Raw genomic sequence first — 16,072 nt, 5'->3', positions numbered from 1 at the left:
TATTCAGTGATCTATTACTCCGTCCTCCACATATGTAAATCTTGTTGTTCAGTGTGGTGCAGCTGGCGTATCTCCTTCCAAAATTCATTGATGCAATGAACGTCCACTGGTTGATGTTGGGCTGGTAGCGTTCAGCAGTTCTGAGTGAGGTAAGATTCCCCCAGCCTCCCATAGCGTAGATGTATCCCTTTAGCTCAGTAACACTCATTAAGGCCCGTGACTTCTGCATTGGTGACATCTCCTGCCAAGTGTGTGTGATTAGGTTATACCTCCACACTCTGTTAGAGGGGTTGGTCCATCTTAAGCTACCACCCACAATGTAGAAGCATCTACCAAGGAAGACAGTGCTGTAGAGGACTAAGTGAGTCATGGGATTCTCCAGACTATGATGAGTGTGAACTGTGATCCAGCTGTTAGTTCTGTAGTCAAAGGCCTCTATGGTCTTAGAAAAGAATCTAAACATCAGTAAGACGGCGTTTGGCAAGCGACGGCAAAACAAGGTGTTGTTGATCCCAGACTCAGAGCAGAGTAACGAAGGTTGAGACATGACTTTAAGGGTATCAGAGACCAAGAGGTGGGACTCAGGGTTTGTTTTTACCACATCATTGTTAAGCACATTGTCTGTGATGTAACTTTTGTCCATCAGCCCCAGTCGTACCTTTGGTAACAGAGTAGAAATGGCTCCCTGTCGTTCCTCAGGCATGTGGTTTATCCATCTTAAAACACTTTGATAAACTGTGCTCTCCTGGGTCACAGTAAGGCCATCCTGACCCAGGATATCAGCCAGCTCCTGCTCCGCAAGCTGCAAAAACTCTTCACAGAGTGAAACTTCCTCAAAATTCTCACAGATAAAGTGAAAGGCCTCATACTTCAGTTTAAACAAAATGGGAATATACCAGACTTTAGTAAACTGCCACAGCCCAATGCATTTTTCCGGACAGAGACGATCCTTCAGAGCTTCAAAGCATGTTTGTTCCAGACTCTTTACATTGAACTGATGCACTTCTATCATTAGTTCAAAAATTTAACTGTTGTCAGAGTGACAGAGATTAAGTAAATTCACTGAGTCCAAGGAGTTTGTGGGTTATTGTGTCTCTCTCAGAAGGTTGTCCCTCATTAAAGAATACTCGATGTGTTGCTGACTCCTTTGATGTGTGACCAGCTCCTGATGATGTCATCAGCAGAGTGTGATGATATCACATTGAAATTCACACTGACATTCCTTCTGCTGGCTCCTGATTGGTGGATGGCGTGACAGGTTCTAAGTTCTTTGATATCTGTGTGTGTGTGTGGGGGAGGGTGTCTCAGCTATCAATCAATCAATCAATCTTTTATTTGTATAGCGCCAAATCATAACCAATGGTATCTCAAGACACTTTACAGTAGAGCAGTCTTAAGGACGGACTCATCATTTTATGGATACACACATATGCATATATACGTAGCTACACATACATATGTATCCCACACCCAACATGAATTCATCATGGCGGCAAGGAAAACCTTCTGTTAAGCAGCAGGAACCTTGTGTGGATCCCATTCCTATGATGAACAGCCATCCACGTTATGCTGTGTTGGGTGTGTGCAGAGGAGAGGGTGGAGACAGAGTTGTTGAGACTCTGTAACTCCACACTAAGGATCCCACGGACCTGCAAGACAAAAGCCAGAAGGAGTACAGGAGCAAACACACAAGGGAAGAAGCAGACATAGAGGGAGTGTTTGAGAGAGGAATGGGACCCTCTCTGGTCTCTCTCTAACCTAAATGACCTCTCTCTTAACGCCCTCTCCAACCTCTCTCCAGCCGAGCATGCCAGACCCCCCCGGCAGTCTATGCCTATTGCATCTTAATTATGAGCTATGAGCTGGTTCCTAACTAAAAGCTTTACCAAAGAGGAATGTTTTGAGCCTAACCTTAAAGGTAGAGAGGGTGTTTGCCCCCGAACCGTGGTTGGTAGATGGTTCCAGAGAAGTGGGGCCTGATAACTGAAAGCTCTTCCTCCTATACTACTTTTAGAGACAAATGGAACAACGAGTAGTCCAGCATTTTGAGAGCGTAGTGTTCTGGGGGGATTGTATGGCACTACAAGCTCCTTGAGATAGACTGGTGCCTGTCCATTTAGGGCTTTATAAGTGAGAAGAAGAATCTTGAATTCTATATTCTATATTTTATGGGAAGCCAATGCAGAGAGGCTAATACAGGAGTAATGTGATCTTTAACCGAAATTGTTCTGGGATTATTCATCAATAAATTGGTATTTTTCCTACTTGCTGATTTATTAAGATGTCAAAAAGAAGCTTCTTTACTGACAGTCATTCTAGGTTTTTGGCTATTTGTGAATTTTCTTCCAGGTTTAGGAATGGTGACCTTGGTGTCATTAGCACCACGCTCCGACCAGCTGAGCTAACTGGCCTATGAAGCTGCAAAAATGTGTAACAATATGGTTGAGTTAAAACGATCACGGTTCTAAACACCTAGAAAGTTGGCAGGTAAAAATTCAGCAGTACTCATCCCTTCGCTTAAAGCTGCAGTATGTTTGTTTTTTTTTATGTTATTTGGTCAAAAGTCCATAATCATCTTTGAGCATATTGTAATATTGTAAAGTGTTCTGAGTAGACAGTTAATCTCTTCTCCTTCTCCAGGCTCTGAAAATGAAGTTTATCAATACAGGATGGATGTCAGCCAATCAGAGGTCTTTCTACCAACACAGCAATATTATGAGCTGTTTTAAGCATTACTATTGGCTGCTGGAGCTGCTCGTCAAAAGTCAATGTGTGTTCTTGATCTGAGAGTAGATAAAGTCCCATGGCTTTATATTCCAGCAGAAATCTCTAACGTGACTTTTGTCAAATCAAGAGGAAAAATGAAGACTGAGGTGGAGAAGCAACAGAATAAAGGCACAAACATGTTCATGAGGAACAGAGTCACAGAGGTTCCTCTGACTCTGTGTGTGTGGTGGACTTCACTTGATCTGCTTTCAGTCCGTGCACAGTCTGCCCTGAGTCAGAGAGAGAGTGATAACAAACGAGATAAATAGCTTGTAAAACTAAGAGAAACATTATCTAAGGTGGAGACAGAGAATAGACACATTTCATCTGCAGTGTGGAGTGTGTCTGCTCTGATCAGCTGCTTGTGTGTGAGGATCTCTCTCACACACACACACACACACACACACACACGCACACACACACGCACACACACACACACACACACACACACGCACACGCACACACACACACACACACACACACACACACACACACACGAGGCCTTATAGCTCTGAGGTTAGAGCACTGGTCTTGTATACCAGGGGTTGTGAGTTCAATTCTCACCGAGGCCTACACTCACTATTACCTACAGGGGGTGTGGCTAATGGTTTTGTTGACACCCTTTAACTGCTCTAGGATTGGTTTGAATGGAAAGCGTTCCTGGTTCATGAAGTCTACAGAGGACCAGGGACGTGAGCTGAAGCGTCTCCATGGTAACTCCCAGCTGTGACAGCAGGGGGCGTGGTCTCCTTCAGTCCCTGCTGCACACATCTGTGTGTATATTTAACATTTAGATATAGATTTAACATTTAGATTTAACATTTAGATATAAGATTAGGCATTTAGATTTAACATTTAGACTTAGATTTAACATTTAGATATAACATGTAACATTTAGATTTAGATTTAACATTTAGATATAACATATACCATATAGATTTAGATTTCAATATTTAGATTTAATGCTTTTTTACCTCTATATATGTGGTTACATGTTGTGTTAAATGTAGGAAAATGTGCTAAATATGAGAAAAGTGAGATAAATAATGAAAATGTGTTAGCTACAACTTTTATACTAAATTTTTACACTTGGCACCCCATAGATGTGGTTAGTTGTGTTTATATTTGGTTACATTCACCAGATCACCATAGTTACAGTCCAGGAACAGTTCAGTTTAATGACCATGTTTTCTGTTATTATCAGTATGTGTATGTGTTACAAAATGATAAACATGTCTTAAACATTAAATGTTTGACCCCAAAAAAACTCCTAAAGTGATTATATGAAGTAAAGTTTTGGTACAGTATGGAGTCCATTCATTTAGAATCACACTTGGGAAAATTTTTGTTCTTAAAAAAGAAATGATAACAATATATTATGCTTTCTAATAAAATGTGCACAACTCAATAAGGAGCCATTATAATCCATCAAATCAGTCACAAAAATAATTTCATTCAAATCAATGACCAATAAAAACTGATTTCCTGTCAATAGTCAATATTCTTATTATTGTTCCAGAAAGTTCAATTATGAGGAGAAGAATTGTGGGAAAAACATTTTGGGAAAAAGAAAAGCCTGTTGATGTAAATCAGAAAAGTTTATTCAGAGAAGAAGAAAGTAGACACACAACAGTTTCTCTGAGTAATGTTTGTCCTCCTTTACACATAATCAATATTATTGATTTAATCTAATTCTATATAATAAATAAATAAATAAATGGGCCTAAATCAAACAATAAATAAACTACACATATAACACAGGACAAGTCAACAACAGCTGTGTTGCCAGGTTGGGTTTAGAGTTTTTGAAGGAGACGATGTAGATACATTTATGACAGTTTATGGTAGAATTAGAATATAATAACAGCTCTATCTGGATGGCTCTGTGACAGCTACACATTGTTGAGAGGAAAAAATAAATAAACAGGAGACAGAAGGGTTTCATTCATAGACTTATTAAAAAGTTTATTTAGTCACTTTAAAGTATTTAAAAAGCTAAATGAGCCTCTGTTTAGATAGTTTTAGTAGCACAGGCTACATACCTGAGCTAACGTCAGTAAACTCTACTAAACTTACATTATTAGTTTCATGCTTAAAGATGTTCATTTACAGGTTCTCTGTCTGAAAACAGCTGCTGGTTTAAGAGTAAATTAGTGCAGAAAACAACCTTTTGGTTTGTGAAACCATTAAATATTGAGAATCAATCATTTCAGCAAAGCAGATGATATTATCAGTTAAACATCTTGTAATAAGTGCAGGTAAATGTAGTATCTATATAGAGCCAGGAGGTGGTGGTAGAGCTACAGTATAGATGTGCTGTTCCACAGGTTGGACCATGTGAATAGATTGTAAACTTTCCATGTGACCAGCAGTGATTAGAACTCAGTGAAGGAGAACCAGCAGAACAACAAGGATGCTTTAAAAGCACAGAGTCAGTTAAACTCAGACACAGAGTAGCTCATCTGGAGGACTGGGACCATTCCTGGAGGACTGGGACCATACCTGGAGGACTGGGACCATTCCTGGAGGACTGGGACCATTCCTGGAGGACTGGGACCATTCCTGGAGGAGGACTGGGACCATTCCTGGAGGACTGGGACCATTCCTGGAGGGCTGGGACCATTCCTGGAGGACTGGGACCATACCTGGAGGACTGGGACCATTCCTGGAGGACTGGGACCATTCCTGGAGGAGGGCTGGGACCATTCCTGGAGGACTTGGACCATTCCTGGAGGGCTGGGACCATTCCTGGAGGACTGGGACCATTCCTGGGGGGCTGGTCTGATGTCATGTGAAGCACAATACAACAACTTAGACTATACACAATATATCTATAATGACATATCTACAATTACACAAATATAAACATATATACACACATATATTTACACACAGATTAAACCTGTTCTTTCTTGGTTTCTTTTAAAACACTAAAAACTTAGACATATCTCAATATAAACTGTCAATATAATCTCCTGTATAACAGGAGCAACAAAGACACAAAAAGAGATTTTACCTTTAACTGTAACAACAGATGAATTATATGGTATTTGTCCAAATGTATCACTATGTTACAGTGTTTGTGTTACTTATTCACTCGTCAGCCATGATGTCATTATTTTTGGGGATGTCTAGAAATCACTGAACATGGAGTTTTACCAACGCTTGTAAATGTCATTGAAATCAGTGAAAATGATAAAGTGCACTTTTAATTTGAAAGGCCTTCATTGATAAACAATGTAACAGGTTGATTTGATCAGATTGTTGATCAGATTACTGCAGGGTGAGGATTGGACACATTTTTCTGTCTGAGCCACAGTTAAAATCTCTGTTTTTCCCCTCATATTAACGCCAGATTAACGTTTGCTTGTGTGGAAAGTCTGATTTTATTTACTTCTTACATTCCTGCATTCCATTTCATTCTAAGTTCACTGTCACCCACACATACTCAGGTCCTTTCTGACACTCCCATTTGTACAAATGCTCCATTCTCTCCCTCACCATACCTTCCATTTCTTCCTGTCACCACACAACCTCTCCACATCAGTCCAGTCAAACCTCACCTCATTCATCATTCTCTTCATATACAGCATCGTTTTCTTCTTCTTCTTCTCATATCCTACCAACTTATTATTCCACCTTAACACCATTGTTTTCATCAGTCTATCATTTCCTATTTGCATCACATGACCCACTCGCTCCAGCACTTGCTTCTCAATCTTCCACCTTATAGCAGCCTTTTAGAATAGATTTGTGGAAAAGTTCAAGTTTTCCTGATTTAGGAAATGAATATTTAGTGATTAATGGTTTGGTTGATTCATTTGCACTGTTTATTTTCAAAAGGAGAAGGTTCTGCACTTTAAAGTTCATTTCTCCTCACATTCCTGATTAAATTAGGTTTTCATTTGGTCTCATCTATATTTCCATTGCAGTTCTCTGCAGAAAACCATCTTACTGAGTGGAGATGAAATTGTTGCAAATGTACAGCCACTATTTGTTTCTTCTTTTTGTTCTATAGGCTGAAATGGAAGCAACCATAATAATGAATCATCAGTCTGGTTTGTGCATTCAGTACATCTTTAGAACCTCTGAAATATTTCTAAGTTAACACAGAATACTTTTGTTCTACGACGCCATGAGGTCATCAATGATGACTTGCATGTCAAAGAGTTTCTGTAACGATGGCCAGGCCTTAAGATGGAATCACAGGTTAGAACATTTTCTTTAATGTGACCTATTGTTTGGAAGTATATGACCACCTCTTTCACTAGATATTTCAATCATCTGACAAATGCAGAGAGCATTCCATCTCTATGTTGTGTGTAAACTGTTGTTTATGTGACATATTTTTGTCCCCTTCTTTACAGCTACAATTGTTTTTATTTTTTATAGATTTGTTTGGAATTTCACAGAATTTCACACCTCAACCTAAAAACTCATTTCTATGCTGAGTTAGACGAGGTCAGTCGCACTCTCTGTTTCTCCCTCCCTTCCGTCTTATCTCTCTCCCAGCTGCTGCTTTGTCAGGTCTTGTGAAACTAACAAGAGCCTCTCTCTGCAACTCATCCAAAACCGGAATAATGGATTACAGCAGAGAGACCCAGGACAGAAGGCTATTGGAAATTAACATAGCCTGTATCAAATCACATTGCTTATCTCCCTTTCAGCTCCCCAGCTAGCCAAGGCTAAAGCCAAGGTTGTCTCAACTCTTATCACCAGGAAGTTTCTGCAGACGGCGGCTCTTACCCCCACTCCCTCCCCCCGCTCCTTCCCTACATTCCTCCTGGAACTGTTGATGCTGAACTTTTCCACACGTCATCTGGTTGTCAGTAACGCAGCTACAGGTCTTCAACTTCAAATGCCTCGTCGGCCATCTTTCCCCACCTCCCAACCGCAGCTGCATGGAGGCGTGGTTGCAGCGCCGACTGGCAGCACGCCCATGTCCCCAAACGGCTGGACTCCTGCTGTTCTTCCCACCTGACCCCCTCCCCCAGCCAACCTCCCACCCAACCCTTCCTACATGCCTTGTCTCGAGTTGTTTGACTGTGTCATGCTTACATTTATGTTTGCAGAGGCGGTTTTTTTCCTGGTTTCACACTGTTTTCTCTGCTTAGGGAAATCAGTTTCAAACTGGCAGTTTTTTTTTCCCCTCACCCCTCCTCTCCTCCTGTTGTTGATCCCTTTTTCACCTAAATATGTGGGCGCCGCAAATGGCTGCTCCGGTGTGTTGATGTGTCTCCTTTCACTGCAACTACCTAGTCAAATTCCTCGTATTGTTCTAAACTGTACCTGGTCAATAAAAGATTCTGATTCTGATTCTGATTCTGATATCCCCGTCTTCAGGCTTTGATCAGTTTTGGATTGTGGTACTTTATGTATGAGAACAATGGAACTGGGAGTTTTGGTGAACTTCTGTTTGAATTCCCATGACTTTAGACTAGAGCAGTGCTATATAATGACATCATTACCCACTACAGACATTATAGGAGTTTTTGAATGAATAGCTTTATGCTTTTCCCAGTACAAATCTAAAGCAAGAATGCTTTCACACACTCTTCAGGAACAAGATGATGCCAATATTCAACGTGCTGCTGTCCTCGGTACCCACCCAACGTATCTGCATGAAGATGACTCTGGATTTCTAAAGACATGTGATGTAAGTATTTATTTTCATACACTGTATAACTTTCTTTAGGTGCCACAGCCAGATGAACCAGAAATCAATGACGTACCAGTTGATCTTCTCCTGTCTAGTGCTGGTTCAACAGATACTATTGGCTTCTTCCCTGACAAGGTTGCTGTTGTGCTTGAGGGTAACATAGTTGTGGAGTTTCCCACACTGGCTGAAGGGTATGTCGTGCTTTTCTGACTAATTTATGCACTGCAACTGAGTTAACATAAAGACTTGACCAATACTTGTGACTTCATCCAAAAGTCTTGATGGTCCTGGAAGATAATAAGTTGAGACCTAGAGTGTTGAGCCTCAAAAATGACCTTTTGTTAAATGAGAAAATGTGATTTTACTTTAAATCATGAAAGGATAACACACTTGGTTGAACCACACTGAAAGACTGTTTCTTTACATGCGTTTTTAACATGCTGTTCAACGTGAAGTTGAAATTGTTCCAATTTTAGACGTGTTTGTGAAGTTTACACATGGAAAGAAAGGTCAACCTTTTGCTACACTTATAGAGAAGTTGCTACATATTTTATATTTAAAGTGTTCATGTGTCATTTAGAATCAGAATTCAGTTTCTTGTGTTTTTTTTGGTTGTTTAAAGGGATCCTCCACTGTTTTTACAAATGTGGACTAAAACCTTTGAAATGTCCTTATTAGAAGATCTATGTCTAACAGAACGCATTATTTTGTAACATATTCGTTTTATTAACTTTTTTATATGGGACTACTTTACCATTTTTGAGTTTGTGCAGTGCCATGTTGAAATGACATCATTGATGATGAAAATCACCTCTTTCAGTCCATTGAGTTGTAAAGGAATGAAAGCATTCAGGATCATTTAGCAGCTTTTTCAGTCAAAATGACAAATTGTGCTGCTTTGGGATGCTCTAAAAATCATCCATTCATCCATCCATTTTCAGACCCACTTGTTCCTGTTTTACAGGGTCACGGGGGTCTGCCGGTGCCAATCTCCGGCTCTCATTGGGCGCTAGGCGAGGGTACACCCTGGACAGGGCGCCAGTTGCTCTAAAAATCAGTAAAAGTAAAAAAAGTCGATACAAACCTCTTTTGTTTACCAAAATATGATTAACAAAATCCGTGACCCGGAAAAATCAGTGACCGCAGGAGGCGACAGTTCTAACTCTGCTGATTCGTAGACACCATGAAGAAGAGAAGAAGAGCTACAGGTGTGTGTAAATACAGGTAACCAGGATCTGCAAAATCCTGGTTGCAGAATCTGGTTCTGCAGATTGCCTGTAATTACCTGAATATATATATATATATTATATGGCAAGCCGTTCAGGAAATTATATATATATATATATATATATATATATGAAAAACTTAATATATTTGTATATATATATGAAAGACTTAATATATATGAAATACAATATATATATGAAAGACTTAATTTATATATATATATATTTGAAAAACCCGGACAGAAGAGGTAAAGACAAGCAGACACTGTGTGATTTTTTCAATCGTTGTATCAGTTCCAGCTCATGTTCTCACACCTCTTCTGTGTCAAATGACTCTGAGTAAATGGGCTAAAGTTGTAAACAGAGGTTGCTAGGGGACTTTCTAGAGAAGTGCTACACCTCGTTTCGTCATATATATATATATAATTTCCTGAACGGCTTGCCATAATATTATATATATATATATACAAAGAGGACGAAAACCGGTAGAAAGACAAAGGTAATGTAAATATAGAGTAATGATGGTTGTACTGTATCAGTTTTTAGCTCAGTGTTCTGATTAGAGTTGTCACACACCCCTAAAAATACGGAATCTGCCCTTATTTGGCCATTGAATGGGGCGTCCCGTACTGAGCCAAAACGGAACACTGTTTGTTCTGTATTTGCATAAGTCAAGTCCGTCAGTCCGTCACAGATTTTTTTTTTTTTTTTTTTTTTTTACATGCACACAGTCTTTTTTTTCATTCATCAATTCTTTAAAATACACCAAAAGGTGAAATAAAAATTTTAAAACAAGCAAAACTTCAGAAATAAATGAATAAAAGGCCTAAACTCAAGGTTAATGTTAGACGAGCCTGCAGACACTAACAATGCATAACAATGTCAAATATAGGAAAGTACAGCTGTAGTAGGTGAGGTGAGGTTGAGTACATAGTGGCATAGTTTATCACACTAGTGGATGCAGTAATAAAAATCACCACTAGATGTCTCAGCCTGTAAAATGCCTTTTTGTACATAGTTTGCACATAGTTTGTATAAGTTTTTTTGTACAGCTTTTGTATGTTGTTTCTGCATATTATAAATGTAGCTTATGTATAGATTTTTTGTGTTGTTGCAAACAATGTGGTTATTTAAATTTGATGTTAATTTTTGTACCTATAATATTGTAATGCTATTATTATTATTTATTCACTAGATTTTTTATTTGTTGTAAAGATATTGATGTTATATTTGATTTTCATTGTTGTCATTTTTTAAGCATCTATTATTGATGCTATATTTGATTTCTCTTATTTATCATTTTTTAAGCATCTATATTTTGTAACATGTGTTATACATTGAAGACAATGATAAAAACAAATCTATTAATTTTTTTTTGGTTAGGTATATCTCATTTGGGGGGGGGGGCTTGGGCTCCACATTGGGTAGAGCCGGCTCTGCCTGGACTTCTAACTGGTTAACATTTTTTTCCTGTTCTACTGCATTTATCATTGCTATTGTGAGGCTAATGCAAAGTTATTGCTACGTTAATGTCTTTGCTAGGTTAATGCTAATGCTACATCTATCTATAAAAGCAAGGATTCCTGCATTTCAGGGACAGACAGAGCTGAGACTTTCAACATGGCTGCTGCTTGGTTCAAGGATGTGCAACATCAGATTTGTTTGGACTTTATTGACACCGTCCGTTAAATATTTCTTAAATAGAGCTTTGCAGATTAACTCAGTGTTGAGAAAATTGTAGATGATGTCACAGGTTCTCTCAAATAAAGCAAGTTCCTTTGCTGATGATGATGTCATAGGTTCTCTCAGAGTCCCAAGCCCGGATAAAGGAGGAGGGTTGGACGTTTTAGCGCCATAACAAACTTTTAATTAAATTTGATATTTTAACATTACAAAACAAAATGTATTTCTGTAATGTAGGTCTAAAACATACCTGTCAAGTATCCCGTTTTGGCCGGGAAACTCCAGTATTTTACCCCTTTTTTCCGCCATCTTCCCGTATTAGTATTTTCCCGTAAATATCCCATATTTTATTGTAATAATAATGAAAAGATGCCTTACTAAACTGAACGCCATCACAAGCCTCGTGAGAACTCCACCTGAAATGGCCTGAGTGTCAGTCCTCGCGAGATTAGTGCTGGCAGCGGCAACAAACCCAGAAACAACTCAGAAAAGATGATGAATGAAGACGTTCCAGCGGAAAAAAGACAAAGAACTGGTTTAAATACGTTATTAAATGTGACAGAGAGTTTACCTTCATAAAGAGCAGCAGGATGTGACACAGTTACACGTTCTGTTAGATTAATAACTGAGATTTTAACATCTACCACGGGGGAAAAAATGACGTAAGTCACCATGAAAAATCAGCCAATCACAAGCTCCACAAATATACACTGTTTTATAAAGTAAGAATGTAAAGTCTGTAATAAATGTGTCTAATAAGTCATTAGTGAATACCAGAGAACCACATGAGTGAGCATGAGAAATTATAATAAAATATATAATAAATAAAATGTTAATCTTTAACTTAAAGACAAGCAACGTAAAATTAACAGTAAATATGCAACGTTTTGATTTGTATATAAACTGTAAGAGTATTAAATAAACACATGTGCTTCATATACACATTTATGTTTTTATTAAGGCTGTTTTATAATTTGGGAATTAGGGCTGGGCGATATGTTGAGATTCAAGATGTATTGAGTTTTCTATTTTGGCGATATAGAAAAAGGGAGAGCAGTGTTACACCTAAGTGGAGAGGGAGGGGGAGGGGAGGGGAAAGAGAGCAGGGAGAAGAGACTCAAAGTAGGAAATTAAAAAGGTGGGGAAGAATAGATTGTTTTGCAGTGAGGGTGAGATGTGAGGTTGTAGAATATATTGTGTTTATTATGTTGTGTAATCCAGCCAGTATAGTGACAAGTGTGAAGCTTAGCTATAATGGTGGAGGCTGTGAACAGAGGGAATGAGTGAGTGGTAGTACCTAAAGCAGGTATTTGGGATTAACGTGTCTAAGGTTAAGCCCAGTATGAGTTTTATCCCACATCCCAAGGCGTGCCAGTGCATCGTATACCAGTATATGTGCAAAAAAAACCCGCTACTGCAAACCCAGGAACTGCCCTGGGCCTGCAGATGCAGCCAGGCCAGCAGAAAGAGCGGGGGCCAGGGAGCCCCAGGCAACCCCCCCGCGGCCGAGCAACCCCCCAGATGCCCCCAAGATCCCAGGCCGAGAAGCAGCCATGGCGCCCCCAACACACATATCCGAGGAAGCCCCAAGCAGCCGAGCACCCAGCGCATCCCCCCACCGACCCCAACCCCCAACCCCAAGGCCCCCCGCCAGCATACCCCCCCTCCACCCACCCACACCCAAGCACCCAACCACCCGAGGGAAGGGCCCAGAGAGCCCCCCGCCCCATACACCAGCAGAGGAGCCAAGTCCCCCGCCCAGCAGACGGCCAGAGCTGCGCGGAACGCGCAGCCGGCGGGCGCCGGTGGGCCCAGAGCCAGCAGGGTCCGGACCCAAGGCCAGAAGGACCCGGAACGGAAGCAGCATTGAGAGCAGCACCCCCAGGGATGACAACCATGCCCATAGTTGCCGAGGGCACCAAGGGGACTAGGCACACCGACCATGCACCCCAGAGCGCGCCACATCGCCTTTCCTTGATGCCGCCTGTGCAATGTGCCCCAGACAGCCCCCCCCCCCAGATAGCAGGACAGACCTACCAAGTGGCCGATACCGACCTCAACCCCCGGAACAGTTAGAGCCGCCCCCCAGCAAAGAGCACCACCCCGGAGCGCCAAGCAATTATCCCTCCAATTAAAATTGGAGGGATAAGTAGGGCAGCCAGAGGTGGGAGTGCCGCCCCTGCGCCACTACTTAGTTGCGCAGGCGGCGGCCCCCTCCACCCCCAGCCCCACCATCCAGCCCCCCAAGGGTTGGGTATGTGAGTGTGGTGCAACAAGTGGGCTAGACCAGCTGGGAGTGAGTGATGTGAAGTGTCCATGTAGGAGGCCTGTCTGGTAGGAGCCCGGCCCATTCGCACGGCGGGCCACTGGAGAGGGCAGACGGCGCAGACGGGCGCATGGCACCGCGGGCCCCAGAGATGCGCCGAGCAGCACAACCGGAGACCCCCCGCGGCACACCAGACCTCCCGACGAACCCATCCCAAGCCACCCCACCCGGCGCAGCAACGCCCGCCCCCCAAGCAAAGGCCACAGCCCCCCCACCAGTATCCCGGGCTGACAGGAGCCCCCCAACAGGAGAGCAGGTGCTCATGCTAGGCTAATGCTACTGTTAACCTAATGCTAATGGTAGGCTAATGCTAATGCTAGGTTAATGCTATTGTCAGACTAATGTTAATGCTAGGCTAATGCTAATGTTAGCCCAACGTTAATGTTAATGCTATGGTCCTTGGCTCCTTGGGACTTTCTCGTGTGTGTGTGTGGAAGCGGTGGCGTCCTCTGGGCCTACGGTCTCTAGGGCGTCAGGAGGGGCTGCTCGCTCATGAGGTTGGTGGCCTGGAGCTTGGCTCCCGTTGTTGCTGCCGGCCAAGCTGCAACTACGAGCCCGGGGCGGAGCCTGGGTTCGCAGAAGCTGTTCTTGCACAAACATTGGTCATGGATGCACTGGCCTTGGGCTGTGGGATAAACTCGTACTGGGCTTAATCTTAGACACATTGGTCCCAAATACCTGATGTAAAACCACTCACTCCTTCCCTCTGTCCACAGTCACCACCATTATACCAAAGCTGGGTGCTGTCACCACTTTCAATTTCTCAACACTTGTCACCAGACTGGCTGAATTGTTCCTGACTCTTCCCCACCCCTTCCATTTCCTACCCTGACTCCCTCTTCCCTGTTCCCTTCCCCCTCACCAATGTGCAACACTGCCCTCTTTTTATATCCTCCCTTAGATACAGTATTTCTTACCCTTCCTTAGTGAGGGCCGATGATGGTCACAATTATACAATAAAATAAATTAATTTATCTATAAAAGCAAAAAAGGTCTGTGTGTGTGTGTGTGTGTCCCGTGATTCTAAACTTCCTTTAAATCGTGGGTCACAGAATTCACTTCCTCCTCCGTGTCATGACTGTGGGCGGCGGGTTTGCTGACGGCCATTAGCCGAACATATCACAAACATTCTGCTTCTTCAGACGGAGGAATGTAACATTTTTGTGAGTGGGTGGGTCCACAACATGGCTCTACTATGATTATTGTTTGTTCTGTGCAAGGGTGAGTGTTTCTTCTTATATTATTCCATGTGTTAAGATGCTAGCAACTACAATGTAAGCACACGGCTAATGCGCATGCGTGCACTACACCAGGATATACTTGCGACTTTGGTGTTGTAAAACGTTTATTTTTTGTGGTGCTTCCATGTCTCTTTTTTTTATTTTTTTTATTTCTCAACAACCTGTGACGGATTATGTGCATGACGCGCGTGTGTGAGGGATAACACGGAGATGGAGGTAGACAGTATTTATAATAAAAATATACTAAATTAGTAAAAGAAAACAAAAAACTATACAATACTTATACAAAAAGTACACAAAACAACAACAGAAATGTACAAAAATATACAAAAAGGCTCCAAAAACACACAAAATGTCTCAAAATAAATATTTATACACAAAATGACAACTGAAATGCACAAAGCTACACCAAAAAAGATACAAAAATGCACAAAATGACTCCAGAATCACACTACCATGGCAACAAAAAACTATAATTACAGAAAAAATGCAAAAAAAGATAACAGATACAAAAATGCACATGACTCCAAAAAACATACATTACAGAAAAATACATCAAACAAAAAACATATAAAAATGAGTAAAAAAACAAACAAACAGATTTATCATGTTCATGTCCCATAGAATTAAACCAGGTAAATCTCTCACACATTATTTTACTTTGCACCCACAAATAAACCCCTTTATAACACTACAGAGTACAGAGTATGTACACCTCTTTGTACATCCAACCTTCATAACACTCTCATTTGGACATAATTGACAATTCTACTTAAGCTCCTCCCAGTACATGAATGCATATTTCCGACTGGGACTACACTAGTTCATTTAATTGCAATAAAAATAATAAAAAAAACATGCATTGTTGATTTAAAAAGATTGAACTACAGGTAGTGTTGACCTTTGACAGCATGTGCAGACAAGGCAAAGAAAAAAAAAAACCCAACTGTGCCAGGAATGTCTGGCCCACAAACCATAGCCTTCCAACATTATGGCCCACAGCAAGATGTAGTTGAATAGCCCTGCACAACATACTACACACCAGTGTGCTGTCTACTCACACACTCAATAAGGCTAACTGAGTTCATACGTATTTCATTATGAATTATATATATTTTTTTATTTCAAAGCATTGTTTTCCTTTCTTCTTATCTCTTCTTATTGTCAGTGA

At 41.1% G+C, this 16,072-nt stretch overlaps 1 non-coding gene across 1 annotated transcript; it reads left to right on the top strand.

Annotated features, from left to right (window-relative positions):
• The first annotated feature begins 3,265 nt into the window (after nucleotides 1-3,265).
• On the top strand, nucleotides 3,266-3,338 carry trnat-ugu (transfer RNA threonine (anticodon UGU)). The gene has a single exon. It is a non-coding gene; the product is annotated as a tRNA-Thr (tRNA).
• Nucleotides 3,339-16,072: the final 12,734 nt, after the last annotated feature.

The sequence above is a fragment of the Gouania willdenowi genome, unplaced genomic scaffold, assembly GCF_900634775.1.
Source record: "Gouania willdenowi unplaced genomic scaffold, fGouWil2.1 scaffold_315_arrow_ctg1, whole genome shotgun sequence".
NCBI classification, from domain to species: domain Eukaryota; kingdom Metazoa; phylum Chordata; class Actinopteri; order Blenniiformes; family Gobiesocidae; genus Gouania; species Gouania willdenowi.
This window is presented reverse-complemented; position numbering and strand designations above follow the sequence as displayed.